Below are 15,724 nucleotides of genomic sequence, written 5' to 3'. Positions count from 1 at the left end.
TCATTGCTCATTTCGTCTGTGAATGAATTAATCTCTTTACTTACTACATGTGTGTGTGTGTGTGTGTGTGTGTGTGTGTGTGTGTGTGTGTACATATAAAGATACACTACGCAATAGTAACGCACAAGTACTAGTGACATTTAAGACAGCATGAACTATCTATTGTGGGTAGCGTTCCACTTCTTAAATGGCCTTGACTTCACTCCCTGGCAGCGTTCTGAAGCAGATTCCAAGATGGGAAGGAAAATAACATACGTTCTTTCTTTGTGCTTTATTCTGTACGCTTATTTGTTTATCCATTTATTTATTTACTTATTTATTTATTTATTTATTTCCATAGTGCAGTCCAGACGTATTTGGAAATTTTCACTATAATAGAAAAATATTAATTGGCAATGAGTGGAGGGAGCATTGCCAAAAAGAACACACACTACCAGAACTCAGTAGTGTTTACGTATGGTTAGGTAAGGGTGGGCGTGACGCGGCTGACAGGCTATGTAGGTCCTGGTGAGGCGTAGTCGTGGACATATCACAATTTAGGGCTAGTTCAACGCTTAGAGTTTGTAAAAGTATAGACTTAGGAAATGAAGGTGGCACGCTGATAATGTTGTTTTTCGCTTTCCTAACAGCTGCGTGCACCAAGGTCGGACCGCGCTGTGACGAGGTGGGCAGATGGAACAGTGAACGTTCGTGAGGGTGAGTGATAGCAGTTTATGATAATGCTCTCTCTCTCTCTCTCTCTCTCTCTCTCTCTCTCTCTCTCTCTCTCTCTCTCTCTCTCTGATAGTTTCATCATTCACGTTAACCTGTCTGATGCCACCTCCGACTATATCGTTGATTATAACACCCAATACTCATTGTTTTATGTATTTAAACTTCATTAGCAGGTTGAAAAGTGTGTGTGTTTGTGTGTGTGTGTGTGTGTGTGTGTGTGTGTGTGTGTTGATACCATGTAGAAGAGGTTAAACAGTATATATTTTATGTGTAATGATGCCACTGAAAACGAAATAAGGGATCTGACTAGTAGGTAGAAGCGAGGAAGGTTCAAGATTTATCACAGTCATGAAGCCGTAATGAACCGTCAGTGGTATCAGTTGTTTATGGACAAAATTATAAATACGTTTTCCAAAGAAGTGCAGTAGAATATCTAGGTTTGGTTAAATATAATCAGTATTCAGATGGAGGAGAAGATAGACCACAACGATGCTTTTTTTGTACCTCGCTTTGTTTATGGTAAAGTAAACAGTCGATGTGAGGTGATTGCGAAGTTCAAGGGCGTGGCAGCCGGCTGGTGGTTCCCCGTGACGCCACCCATGGTTTTAACAAGCGATCACGTCACTGCCACTTTTTGTTCACCCTCTGTCTAAACACTGCTTGTTGATTTTACTTTATAGGGTGATAAGTGACCTTCCATGAAAGAAAGAAAGAAAGAAAGAAAATGCCAAGGAGACTTTATCCATAGTTTAATAATTAACCTGAGTCGCCGCGTAAAAAGAAAAAAAAAGTTTACCAAGAATGAAACCACACGATACTTTGTAGAATCTTGTCTCCTTGCGGCTTCCAGTGAACTCAGTACCCTTAGCAAGTTGAAAGAGAAAAAAAAAAGTCTCATACAAACGTACCATGATTTCTGAATAAAAAAAAAAAAAGGAAAAAAAAGAAAACGTTGAATATGAATCTACATTTTTGCTGATGTTGGAGCAATTAAAGCAAAGCGCCAGTGAGATTTTAATTCCCTTGCAACAGTAGGAATGGAAGGAAGAGCGCGTTGTATTGGGTGAAGGTTGTATTGGGTGTAGGGTTGTACATGGTTTATGAGTGGAGAGGAGGTGTAATGTGTGGCCTTTGATCTGGATGCCTTGTGGGTGGAAGGGTGAATGGAGGGTATGGGTGGAAAAGCAAGAGAGTGCAGGGTGTGGCTTGTAGTTAGATACAAGTTATGGGTATAGGAGATAAAGTTTACGGATGGATGCAGGGCGTGGTAGTTAGTGATGGGCAAGAGAGGTGGTGGGAGTAGGAAAGGTGTAGCAAGGAGGAGCACGATGAGAGAATGAACAGCTGTATACCATTACTTAGCAAGGCGTGTATGCATTAAGCAGTAATAGTGATGACCTGGGTGTGGGGGCGCTGGTTGAGTCACACTTGTGGTTTGAGTCTGGTCTTATGTTGATGTTTGGTGTTTCAATGGCCGGTATTCTTAAACGCTCTCTTCTCTCATCGGGAGTATTTTCAAAGGCTACAGGGATGATTAGTAGGATTGCCGTGGGTGTTTTTCCTCAGTAAACACGCTGAATAGTGAAAACACCTTTGAAAACACTTATTTCCACAACAGATTTTTTGAGAGTATTCGAGGGAAGGCAGTGAATGTTCAAAAATACTGAGGAATAAGCGTGCTGTACTTGAATACATAATAAACAACTGATGCATGACATATATAATAGGAAAAAAAATATATATAATGATTAATTTAGATGCATAAACATCTTAATGAGAAAAAAATGGCTAGAGAAAAAAATATAAAATGAGAATAACAAAATAAAAGGACTAAAATCAATTAAAACTAGAATAATAAAAAAAAAACAGGTGAACAAATTACACATCGCCAGGTGTCATTGCCACATCTGGCACGACAATTCCCACATTATTTTTGATGCGTAGAAGGATGAAAAAAAAAGAAAAAAAAGTGAGGCGTAACCTTGTTCTCACCTTCCCTTCAGCTGTCATCCACCTGTCTTCCTCCCTGTCTCCCTCTCTCCCTCATACACCCCATCTTTCCCACTCCCCCCCTCCCCTCAGGAATGGAAGGGCTGTCAGGTAGCATATGAAGGCTCAAGGAAATGGCTGCCAGGTGGGTAAGTGTGTTTGGCTTCCTAATAAGACTCGTAATAGACCATCTGTCACATGAATGGAGACATCAACACATGATCATTGATTTTTATGGCAAACGGTAAACCACGTGTTAACCACAAAGTATCGGCGTGTGGGGGCCTTTGGGAGTGGGGAGCTCGGGTGTGGGAATTAAGTACCGCCCAGGGGCATCAGGTGAAGCGTCGAGGCTTTGGGGGCACACAACTGGGGACTAATTTCTGTAATTCATCAAAGTAATATCCTTCAAGCCTTCAATTCTAACTCCACAACTCTTCTACCCCTACAACCCTCCTCCTCCTTAGTCTCCTCTTCCTCCTCCGTCTCCCGTCTTCATCCCTCCGCCATACTGTTAACATAAAATCAATATTACTCTGCTGCTTTGCATTCACGAGGCAGACTTTCACGAGCGCCTTTGTTGCAGTACTCGACAAAGGAGGGTTCTGACTAATCTTCTTACAGCCCGCCTTCCCTCAAGTTATTCTGGGACGGAAATATAAAAGGAGGGCTTTTCGGGAAGAGAGTGCGTCATGAAACCCTTAAATAGAACGACGAGAGTGGAGGGTCACACGAGTGGGACTCAAAAGGGCACTCCACCTTAATCTTGTCCCCTCCTACACTTTTCTCCTCGCACGTCTTCTACCTCCCACGCTTCCTCCTCCACATCTCGCTCTTATGCTCCCCCACGTTCGCTTCACCTGCTTGTTCCACTTTCAGAGAGTTGATCACTCACAAAATTCGAGTAAAATATTCAAGTTGCTTCAAAATTAAGGCTCAAGTATTTATAGCTTCAAAAGGTACATGTTGATTCTCATTTAAATATTAGTAAATTTGGACAAAAAACAGTTTTATAACCTGCAGTAAGTGTCCACAAGCAACATCGTAGCCATGAGCGCCGCCTGTGCAAACAGGTCCCGGCAGCCCCTTAACCCTTTTTCGGGTCACGCACTGCCGCTTCCAGACAAATTAGCGCCACAACACCGCGTCGTGCTCACGTACTGCCTGTGAGTGTTCAGGAAAGTTTTGTGGGGGACTCACAGTTGAGAAAAACACGTATTTCTGCAGCCACAAACTTCCTCTCTATATGTAAATGTAAATCAGCGTGCATTCCCCACGCCTCGGTGTCCAGACAATGGGAGTGTTCTTGTGAGCAGGGAGTGTGCTCAATGTAACCCTCCTTGTGCGGCGGTGAGTGCGTCATTCTTAGCACCAACTGCGCTGACGTGTTGGCCGAGGCGGCGCGGGGGTCACTTTGAAAGGTAGTTCCTGTACGTCCGCCGCCAGGAATGTTACACCCACTCACACCTACCCACCCACCCTCCCTCCCTCATATCCACTCACCCACCCATGCACTCATCCACTCACACAACCGTCCCCAAGCCATCCACCTGTCCACCCACACAAACGCGTACACAACTCGAACAAGGCAACAAATTCCTATAAATTCACAGCATACTTGTTTGTGACTGCAGACGTGCGCTGGGTAAGGAAAGATACTTGGTGGGGAGGAGAGGCGGGACTTGTGTTAGTATGACGAGTGAAGGAAGGGGCGAGTGAGGGGAGCGATGGGAAGACTGCGCAGTAAGTAATTGGAGTTATATGATGACTCAGCTGACTGTGGGGGGAGGGGACGATTGACTTACATAGAGGCTACGCAGTGAATGGCGACATTTGTAGGGTAATGGTAATATTAGTAGGCAGTGTGTATGGTTGGAAGGGGACAACGTTTGTATCAGACAGTTGTGCAATGGATGGCCAGTCAGGGAAGAGGGTGCAGTATTAACAGGCTGTATGGTGCTGTGAGGGGTGAGGAGGGTGTGAGGAGGATGTCTAGTGGGTAAAGGTGGTTTGGGGGGGCGGGGGCGTGTCCGTGCCTCAGGACAAGGTCAAACATTCTCGCTGGTTCATCCTCGACCGTTGCCACACACGAGGCAACCGTCGCAACGGCTGGAAAAGAGAGAGAGAGAGAGAGAGAGAGAGAGAGAGAGAGAGAGAGAGAGAGAGAGAGAGAGAGAGAGAGAGAGATGAAATATGCAAGGTCAGGAGGTATAAATTAGTCATATAAATAGAGTTATCACATTTATTGAGGCATCCTCGTAATACAAAAGAGATGCGCCTAAATTTCGCTCATAATATAATAAACACAATCCACAAAGTCAGTGTTTATGGCTTCATATTTATTATTCAGAGTAAGAAGTGATCAGTTGTGCGAATAAATAACGTGAAGACGAAGCAGACGCATAAACTAGGGTTGTTAATGATGCGAAAAAAAAAAAAAAATCAAAGGCTGGTTCCGAAGTTACTCCTGAGGCGAGGAAGAGTATTCACCTGTAAGGAATGTGCACACCTGAACGGCCAGTCACTGTGTGTGTGTGTGTGTGTGTGTGTGTGTGTGTGCGTGTGTTTCGGTGAAGATTTGTGCGTGAAAATATGTATTGTTTGTACGTTTGCATATATTTGCCCGAATATATATGAATATTTATGTGCATACTGTGTGTGTGTGTGTGTGTGTGTGTGTGTGTGTGTGTGTGTGTGCCCTTTATAATTCTCGCATGCGTTTAAGCGGACAGCGATAAATAGGCGACCGTGAGCGGGAAGGAGAGAAAGTGTACATACATCAGATTCAGGTGGTGTGAACACTTGCACCTATGTGTGTGTGTGTGTGTGTGTGTGTGTGTGTGTATGTGTGTGTGTGGCTACCGTGCGCAGAGCTTTGAGGATCATGACTTTTTTCTTCTCCTCCGGCGGGACCCCAGATGCCGACCAAGGAAAAATGGGGAACTGCTTTATACTGAACAGAAAAGTCTCTGCTCCACTTGGCTTGTGTGGCGATGGCGTGATGGAGTCCCTGGCGCGTGGAAGCTTGTCCCTTTTTCCTGATTTTTTTTTCTTTTTTTTCGTGTGTGTGCGCGCGCGTGTGAGACAAATATTAAAGTTACTCATAGCTACAAATACACATACCAGGCATACTTGTATTACGTAATGGTTTGCTCAAGTACCCATGAGTTTATAGTATGCGCAATTCAGTAATAGTCTTTTAAATCCTCGTTACCTTTTCATGCTCGTAATTTTAATTTCGGAATGAAAAGAAAGAAATAGAGCGATGAATAAGCACTTAGAGGAATTTCTTTCGATTAGTCACCCACCCACCTGCACACACACACACACACGCACACACACACTGTCCAGACAAGTAAATCTATAAAAATGTACACTGCTAAGATTGTAGCTTGTTTTTTTCTTTTTTTTATTCAAAACTTATGTACAAAAATAGACACTGGTTTACATTAACACACCTGGGGCACGTACGAACACGCAAGTGGCCTAAATTATCCAAACCCTAAATGGTGGTAGGTACTTGTGTAAAAGATTCGTGTCCTCAAGGTTAAATATTTGTACCTGAACCATCCTTGGTGCATGTTTGTGTGTGTGTGTGTGTGTGTGTGTGTATGGAGCTAGTTTCACAGTGAAGGCTGCAGCAGGCGTGGCAAGCATGGTGGTGGTGCCGGGGCAGCGTCAGGGCCACGCCGTCATCTCGTCCATCACCGTCCAGCCCCAGCAGGACACACGCCGCAGTGAGGCCACTTTTTGCCGAACACTTTTTAGAGCACTCAATCTTCTGAAGGAAATATTGTGATTGAAAAACAAGACGTGTGATATATACCTGCAGGATAAACTTTATGCATTCTGACGTGTGAGATATGAGTATTAAGAGGTGGTTTATACTCCCTAGTAGGCGATATGCCACACTTGTAATGATGTGGGAATAGAAAAGTTAAATATTATCGATAATGGGCGATGTATGAATCAAGTGCTCATGGTGTAGTGGTTATCACATCTGTCTAACACACAGAAGGTCCCAGGTTCGAGCCCTGGTGAGCACAAGTATTTTTTATTCTTTTTCTCTTTTATTTACGTTTTGTTTCATCCTTTAAAAGGAGATCTTGGCAGCTTGCCAGAAGAAAAAAAAAAGTCTAGTATCTAAACGTGATGAAAACTTTGCGAAGGTTGTGATGGTGGTGGTGCTCGCATACCCTGGCGCCCGGCAGGTGAATTTGTCGCACGCGGACACCTGACCACACGGGCACCTTGTGAACGGCCTCGCTAATCTTTTTTAGGGTTTTTTTTTTTTTTTTTTCCTCGTACGTGGAAAAAAAAAAAAAAAAACTATTTCCTGTGAAGCGAACCTTCGTCCAAGTAACTGAAAGGAGAATTACGTGAAAAAGGGATAGGAATGTGGGGATTTCACAGGCGATACAAAGCGAGACAGATTACAAAAAGATAATAAAAGATCGTGTGGGGCGTGGCAACAGTTTTAACACGGCCATATTTATGTTTAAGAAGGCATCAACCATATTAGATTTGTGGGTATTAAGTTTATGTAAAATTCAACATAATATATGATTCAACGACGAATGTGTGGACGATTCTCGATTTAGGAGCGTAATAGTTCAAATGAAAGAAAATGAAGATGATTTATGTATCACTCCTTGTGTGGGCGCAAAGAAAACGTCTTGGTGTCATAAGGTGGCGATGCATGAGCCACTGCAGCTGAACGATAACCCACAACAAGAAAATTAGAGGGTAAATTTAAAAAAGAAGGCACAGAAAATAAGACGTTTGGCACAGACTGCAAATTCTCCTTGTAAGACTTGTCGAGAGAAAGAAAGAAAGAGAGAGAGAAAAAAAAAAGAAGATAAAAGAAAAAACTCCAACATTAAGACAGTTAAACTTTATACGTAGTGTGTGTGTGTGTGTGTGTGTGTGTGTGTGTGTGTGTGTGTGTGTGTGCGCTCGCCCCGGCTGTTTTGCATGGCTGCGAGACGTGAACATTGTGTAAATAAAAGGTTGAGAAAGATAATACATATTGTGTAAACGCGGTGCCTGAGAACACCAGTGGCGTGAGCTGGAACAGTGAATGGTGTGAAAACAGTCTTGGTGTGCCGGCAAGGTGACTGTCCTGGCGTGGAAGGATACGTATTATGCATTAACCAAGAATTTAACGCGTATGTATCTGTATGTCATTGAGTTTGTTAAGCAGTTAGGTATAAGTTTACCATTTTCTTATTTCTTTTTTGTTTTAATGCGATGAAATGTCTAAGCAGTGAGTGTGAAAACAACCCACCGAATGCTATTTAAAAAAGAGAACATGATAGTTTTAAATATTCTAAGGTAAATAGTAAGCATTTTCACCTGTCTTGGAGCTGTCTTCTTGAAAACCCCAAGTCGTATTACGGCGCAAAGTAAGATCGGAGGAGATTGTTCTTGAATTTACTATTGAAAGAGATGAAGATGATACTTAAGTCATGCATTAAGGGATGAAAGAGACAATGTGTAGATTGCATCACAGCTGACCCGGAGGAGTGGTGGGGGCGTGGATTTAGGAGATCCATAAAAGCAGTAATCATGAAAGTAAAGATGAGAAGAGACAAAGAGATGCAACACCAACACAGATTGTGAGAGATCAGTGCTTAAAGAATGAGATTTAATTAAACTAACAACGTTGTCTTTACTGTCTAGAAATTGTTTTGAAATTGAGCACAAGAGCGTCTGGGGATGATGTAACAGATGAAAACGATACAGGGAAATGAAACATAAAGTAGACAGTTTAGCAATCTTAAAAATAAATAAATGAATGAGTGATTAATTACATTAGGCGCGTCCTCCAATTTTGAATTATCTTTATTGGCTTTCTCGTTAGGGACTGGCATCTCATTGCGCCTTTTACACACACACACACACACACACACACACACACACACACACACACACACACACACACACACACACACACACACACACACACACACAGGTCTCATATCATCAAAATGTATGAAAGGTCAGCTGAATGCCATTGATGAAGAGTGAAGTGCTGTGTGGGAGGCTGTGTCCAGGTAACAGTTGAAAGAGAAAAATTTTTTTCACCTTTTTTTTTTTTTCAAGGATTTCAAGACTTCCATGTTCTCTATTCATGCGCGACTGAAAAATCAAAATGTCACAGTGCATCGTCTCTTCTTTTCTTCCTGGACACGCAATTTTAATCTCAACCCTCGGCGCGTGGAAAAGTGAGTGAGAAACTTTCCAGCACTTACCTCCCGCGTCGCGTGTTAGTAAAATGTAGAACAATTCACACCTCGACTAAAAAGTGTCATGTTTCGAGGAGGGAACAACGTGTGACCTTCTGTGTGTTTCCTGACTCCTGGCAAGAGTAATACATTCGAATCGCCTGCATTTCCTGCCTGTTCATTCTTTTACAAACAAGCTACGCTGAAATTGTAAAAACCTCGCTGTGTAATATTCGGATTTATATGCTTATTATTATTATCATCATCATCATCATCATCATCTTCATCATCATCATTAGCATCATCATCATTAGCATCATCATCGTCATCATCATCATCATCATCATCATCATCATCATCATCATTATCGTTATATTATGTTGTTGTTGTTGTTGTTTTCTTTCTTTGTTTCTTTGTTTCCTTGTTCTTGTTCTTGTTCTTCTTGTTCTTGTTCTTGTTCCTCATTTTATTAATTTTTATTTGTTTTTATTTTCTTCAGCAAACATATGCACCTAGTGTTACGTTGCCAGCTTCCTTCAGGACATGAAAATAATGTTTTACGTAAAGCTGCCAACGCGGTGTGTGTGATTCAGTTCTCCTTTCGCTGCTGCTGCTGCTGCTGCTGCTCTTCCCTCGTGTCGCTCACTGGATATTTCCCCGCGAGAGGCAACATTCCAGCGGGTTGTGCAGTCCTGCCGGTGCATTATTGACTCGTCCTGAGCTCAAGGGACGTGCTCATGCCTCGCCTCCCCTCACACTCCCTCCCCTCACACTCCCTCACGCTCGTACCGTCACACTCCCTCACGCTCGTACCCTCACGCTCCCTCACAGACTACACTTTCACTTCCACTTTCCCTCCGCTTCAATCTCCTGTCCTAACCACGGCCTCGCTGAAACCCTCCCCTCACATCCTCGTTTTACACGTACGCACTCGTTCCCTCACTCTCTCACACCTTCACACCCTCCCTGGTCTGACGCACCGCCTTCGCCTTCACGCCCTCACGCACAGCACGGTCGCTCCTGCCATTCCCTCCGACCGCTCGATCATTAGTATCCAAACCAATTTCCTCCGCGCCCCGGTGAGCTGCCCCCTGAACTGCAAGGAAGCCCACAAAAAAGAAGTGCCATTACAAAAATTGGACTGCCCCCTAACGGCCGTAACTTGGCTAAAAACGTCTCGGTGAAAGCGGAACCCGAGATGCGGAAACGAAGCACCGGTGTAATTGATTCGTTTCTTGGGATGAATTTTCGGGGAGTGAATGGCGACAATGAGGCGGCTCGGTTTTAATCAGGACGCGCCGCTGGGATGGACGGAGGAACGGAGGAACGGAGGCTGTGTTTGTATAGTTTTGTTCTTGGGTTCGATGCGACATTCTTCGTGCGATTCTTAATACATACATGCGGGTCTCTGGTCTCCGCGGGGACTTACGGAAAGAGATCATGTATTGTTTGTGCAAGGGAAGGACGTTGGATATGGAGCAGCCTTCACTTTTAATACCCTACATCTCTTACTTTAGATACAATAGTGTAGCTTATCACGAACAGCCTCAGTGCAGCTCATCACAAACAGCCCCAGTGTAGCTCATCACAAACAGGATCAGTGTAGCTCATCACAAACAGGATCAGTGTAGCTCATCACAAATAGGATCAGTGTAGCTCATCACAAACAGCCTCAGTGTAGCTCATCACAAACAGCCTCATAAGGGTCAACAGGCGTGCTGGTGTTTGTTCTTCCCTTGTATTCTCTGTGCCTGTGAGTGGTTTAATATTCAGTGTGTTACCCGCGTTGACTTTTTATTGCCTCTTGAAAAAGCGATGCGACAATATATTTTTTTTCTCTTTCGCGCAGCATTGTATAATTGCCTGAGTTGACACGTTCGATTACGATAGAAATTGATGTGCGTAATTAAATGATTAATTACATTCGCCATTACTCAATAAAGTGTTCAGGTAAAATTGTCCCGGGTAAGAATTTCTTTTTTTAATTTGCAGCGGATATATCGTATGTGCACAAATAAGTCATTGCGAGCGACAGCACTTCCTCATCATCTGAAAGTTTGACTGAAGTGAATTAATTAGCAGTGCAGTGTCACCGTTGGCTGCTGATGACAGTGCGACGCTTGATTGTTCACTCGAGTAACCTTCGGTGATTTATTGAGCTGAAGCATAAATACAAACACTTAAAGTCTGAACTCCATAATTCCTTTTACTCTCAGTGGTCTTACGAACTTGCGCCTGATAATTTCATGGCGTTTAAGGAGAAGTTGTAAAATGGCAAGTGTTCTATTTATGGCGGCGCACACAGACAAGACTAGCTCTCCACCTGCCTGATACACCACGCTTGATGTATTGTCTTGCGGACTGAGAAGTTGTGGTAATAACACTACTGAACAACGTGACTTTCCTGCTTCACATTAAACAGATCAGGAGTGTAGTAAGTGTTGTTAAGTAGGAAATGTCTGGAAAATGCCATTCCGTAAAGAGAAAAAGTAAATATATAAGTAAATAAATAAATAGCTTATATAAATTGGAGCATAATGTAATAACGTTGTAATTTATTCTGTAAGTAGATGAAAAAAGAAAATCTAAAGTTAAAAACAAGATAATGCAAATATTAATAACCTTGTGCTTCTTTCAGTAAAAAACAAAAAAAAAACGAATAAATAAATTTAAAAAAAGTATAATAAACTGTAATCACACCAAGCTTCCTTCTTCATACAGAAAATAAAGAAAAATAAAATCACCGGAAATTTCAATGATATGCTTTCTTTTTAAGTAAAAAAAAAAAAGAAAAAAAAAGAAAAAGGAAAAAAAAACACATCAGTCAGCATAGTCTCGATGAAATCCTTGGAACGAAGCGTCTCCCACAGTACGGAGACAGCGTGCTCCTGCCAGCCGCTTACCTCCACCATTACCGGTGATATTCCTCGTACTTGTCACGCTGACCTTATACAATGTAACGTGTTAAAGAAGAACTATTTTACATATGTTCTTAGGAGTCGTGCGTAGAGAATATCCTATATTTTAACTTAAAAAACAAAAATAAGACACTAACACACTTTTTCGGTTGATATAAACTTTTTATATCAATACTCTTCTTCTACTTTTCATTATTCAAGTATCTGTAATCTTAGAGGAAAATTTGTAATCCCCAAAAAATGTTTAAATTTTTTGTACAGGTGCGGATCTTAGTTAAAAAGGATGATGATTATTATTATTATTTTTTTCTCAGAATTTTCATCAGATAATTGGGATACGTTCCTTGCTTAACACTGAACCACAGCTACCGGCACGACCTTATTCCAGTATTCCGGATATTGCATTATTTGTGCATTGCTTCTAATATACTACTTGCTTGCAGTGTTGTATGCCAGCGATATTACAATAGGATTTTATGATCCTACATAACAATAACACCGCTGCACAGTCGTGGATTTCCCGGTAAGAAAAAATGATGAGCTTCCCGCTTTTTCACGGAATTCTGCGGAGATATTTTCCATGGAATTTTTCCCCAGATCTGTAGTTCCGTTTTGTTTTTGTGGGAGCGGCTTATAGTAGAGCGGCTTGTGGGAAGGACTGTCGCTATATTAAACAGATACGAGTGTTTATTTCTATTTATTAACATTTTAGAAAAGCTTTGTGGGGTGGCTTATGTGAAAGAAATATCATTATGAGAAAAATGGACATAAACAGGGTTTTCTGGGATTTACAGACACGATAGATAAGTAAATAAATGAAAATATAAAAGGGAAATAATATTAACTCGAAAGGTCTTTGTTTTTAAATTTGAAGCTTGCCGGTCTGTCTTTGTTGTGAATGTTTGCACTCCCTCACCTCAATAATCACAGGACCCAAATCAAGCTTCACGAGTCATTATGTTCATCAGGCCGCGGAGGCTCCAACACACACTGCATTACCTTTGCTCACATTACACGGGAAATATCACCCGTATGATTCAATATGAAACGGATTAAATGAAATTACGAGTATATAACGAAAAACTCCTCCTTCTTACTCTTTTTATCTGAGATTAAGTTTGATGGTTCACTGTAAAATAGACTAGAGGAGACAAAAAAATAAATAAATAAATAAATGAATAGATAAAAATAAATAAATAAATAAATAAATAAATATATAAATAAAAAATACAATAATCAAAACGCAGTAATAGTTACAACAGTTTCCTTTTCTTTATCGCCCGTGTTACAGTGCGAGTGTGTTCAGCACAGTGACCTGTACAAAGGTAATGGTGAGAAAGATCGCACGTTACCAGCCATCACGTACCAACGAACAACTTGATGTTAAAAAAAAAAAAAAAAAAGAAAGTGGAGGAAGATTTATTTCCTCCCCGGCATGAGGTGCATGTGGTTGCCAGACTTGGGTTGAGGTTTAACGACCGGTGTGCAAAATTACGTGGTCGGGGAACCTGCTGACCAGACTCGCCTTCAGCAGGTATGCAAAGCTAACGAGCACGTCTGCGTCACCGGTGTTCAAACAAGGGCGAGGATCAGCTGAGTGCGTTAGGATGGTTAGGATTAGGCTAGAAGTTGTGGTGGTTGTGGTGGCTGCTCTTGATGTGATGGCAAAATGATGGGCTTTAGTTGACGATAATACTCATCATACATTTAGTACACAGGCGATCTCATAACAGGCTAAATTTTTTTTCCTATATATATTTTTACATGATATTTCTTTGGTATTAAACATATAGTATACTTAACTATTCGATAATCACTCACAAGACGCTTGAGCAGTCCACAAACCACCTTAAAAATGGATAAGATGTAAAGTTTCTCGAGAGTTTTATCGGACATCATTATCACATCTAAAATATGTGCTTCAATGAACGATAATGATGTATAACACGTTTGCGCAGTCCATCCAGACCGTTAAAAATGATTGACGCTTTACGGGACAATCTTGTACTTAGTATTGTACAGACCTAAGTGGGGAGAACAGGATGAAAATGTGGAGATAACCCTTTTTGGTAATGGAGAGAGACGCTTAACCCACAAACCTTAGAAAACTACGTGGAAATGAATACTTTTATTGAGCAGCCCCATTCTCACTATCGTACATATGCTGTAGGGAGAGAGAGAGATGTTGAAGTTGTGTTATCCCTCTTCCTAGCGCATGATACAAATGCTCAGTCCAAACGTGAACCCTTCTACTGACTAGCCCCATTCTCATCAGTGTATTGAAGTAAGTAGGAAGAGCAGGATGAAGCTGTGTTAGTACTCTTCCTGGCGCGTGATAGACAAGAGAACAGGTAATTCCCGAGGCTATGACGGTATCAACATGAGGACTGAAAGTAGTGAGAAACGGCAGGTGTTTTATAAGCATGACATTTCCCCTGTATGTGTGTGTGTGTGTGTGTGTGTGTGTGTGTGTGTGTTGGGAGTCGTTGTCCCTGTCTACCACTTCCCTCACCTGCCGCGAAGATAAGACAAGTGGTTGTTGTGTTATTTTTGTGTCTATTTTTGTATAAAGATTGTTGTTACTTTTATTTCCTCGTGACGGCAACATGACAGAAAATATAATGGGATACAGATTTTTGTGTGTTAGATGTATAATGGTGCGGTGTTGTGTTGTGGAGCTGGATGTTGTTGTTTGTTGTTGTTGTTGTTGTTGTTGTTGTTGTTGTTCTTGTTGTTTCTAATGTTCTCTTATTATTATTATTATTATTATTATTATTATTAGTAGTAGTAGTAGTAGTAGTAGTAGTAGTAGTAGTAGTAATAGTAGTGGTAGTTGTAGTAAATATTGCTATTATGCTAACATATTTTTTGTTGGCCCTGTAGATCCTGTTGTTATTTTTCTTCCTTATATTGCACGAAAGACAAACACACCACATATTCAAATTACCAGAGAGAGAGAGAGAGAGAGAGAGAGAGAGAGAGAGAGAGAGAGAGAGAGAGAGAGAGAGAGAGAGAGAGAGAGAGAACATGAAAGAAAAAACAAAGTAACAAATGACCAGAAGGCAACGTCCGCTTAGTCATCACCATCACCATCATTTTCATCACCACGACAGCAACCTCATTTCCAGCAAATTACAAGGGCAACAAAAAAGAACGTGGTGAGTGCTTATCGCGGCTCATCGGGCGAGGTGAAGTGGTAGCAGCACAACTTAATCACCCAAGCACTGCCCGTCAGACCGCCACGCAGCTCCTCGGGTTACTTAGAGCCGTAGATCAACATGTGGCTGCAAAAAAAAAAAAAAAAAAAAAAAGAAAGAAAAGAAAAGAAATCTGGCAGAACACTGTACGAGAGCTTAGTACGAGAACACACGAGAACACTCACCCCGCACAGTAAACAACTTCTTCGCTAATGATGACGGAGGGATCGTTAGGTGGAGTGCTACGAGAGAGGGTGAGGGACAGGAGAAAGATAGACATGCGATCAGAAATACGAGGGAAATGTAGAAGCGCAGACATTCGCACACGTGTCCTTAAATCCGTCAGTGTAATAACGTGAAATGATTGTTGTGTGTGTGTGTGTGTGTGTGTGTGTGTGTGTGTTTGGTAAAGAGTTAGATTATGATTATTTCGTGTGATGAATGCGGTTTGTTTTTGTGTATCGGGAAACTTTTAAGAGTATTATAAAATAATCCTCAAAACACAAAAGATGAGGTATAGTGACAGCATTATTGTAATTTAATGCATTATTATTATTATTATTATTATTATTATTATTATTATTATTATTATTATTATTATTATTATTGTTGTTGTTGTTGTTGTTGTTCTTGTTATTTAATAGTAGTAGTAGTAGTAGTATTAGTAGTAGTAGTAGCA

General features: G+C 41.4%; 1 long non-coding RNA gene and 1 other non-coding gene across 2 annotated transcripts in view; both read left to right on the top strand.

The window, feature by feature from the left end:
- The window catches only part of LOC135097479 (uncharacterized), a 143,602-nt gene that overhangs the window by 32,219 nt on the left and 95,659 nt on the right, over positions 1–15,724 (top strand). The window contains exon 2 of the long non-coding RNA XR_010265737.1: positions 630–696. This is a non-coding gene — a long non-coding RNA (uncharacterized LOC135097479). The remainder of the gene's footprint in view (positions 1–629; positions 697–15,724) is intronic.
- Trnav-aac (transfer RNA valine (anticodon AAC)) lies at positions 6,677–6,749 on the top strand. The gene has a single exon. It is a non-coding gene; the product is annotated as a tRNA-Val (tRNA).

This window comes from Scylla paramamosain, chromosome 4 (assembly GCF_035594125.1).
Source record: "Scylla paramamosain isolate STU-SP2022 chromosome 4, ASM3559412v1, whole genome shotgun sequence".
Classification (NCBI taxonomy): Eukaryota; Metazoa; Arthropoda; class Malacostraca; order Decapoda; family Portunidae; genus Scylla; species Scylla paramamosain.
This window is presented reverse-complemented; position numbering and strand designations above follow the sequence as displayed.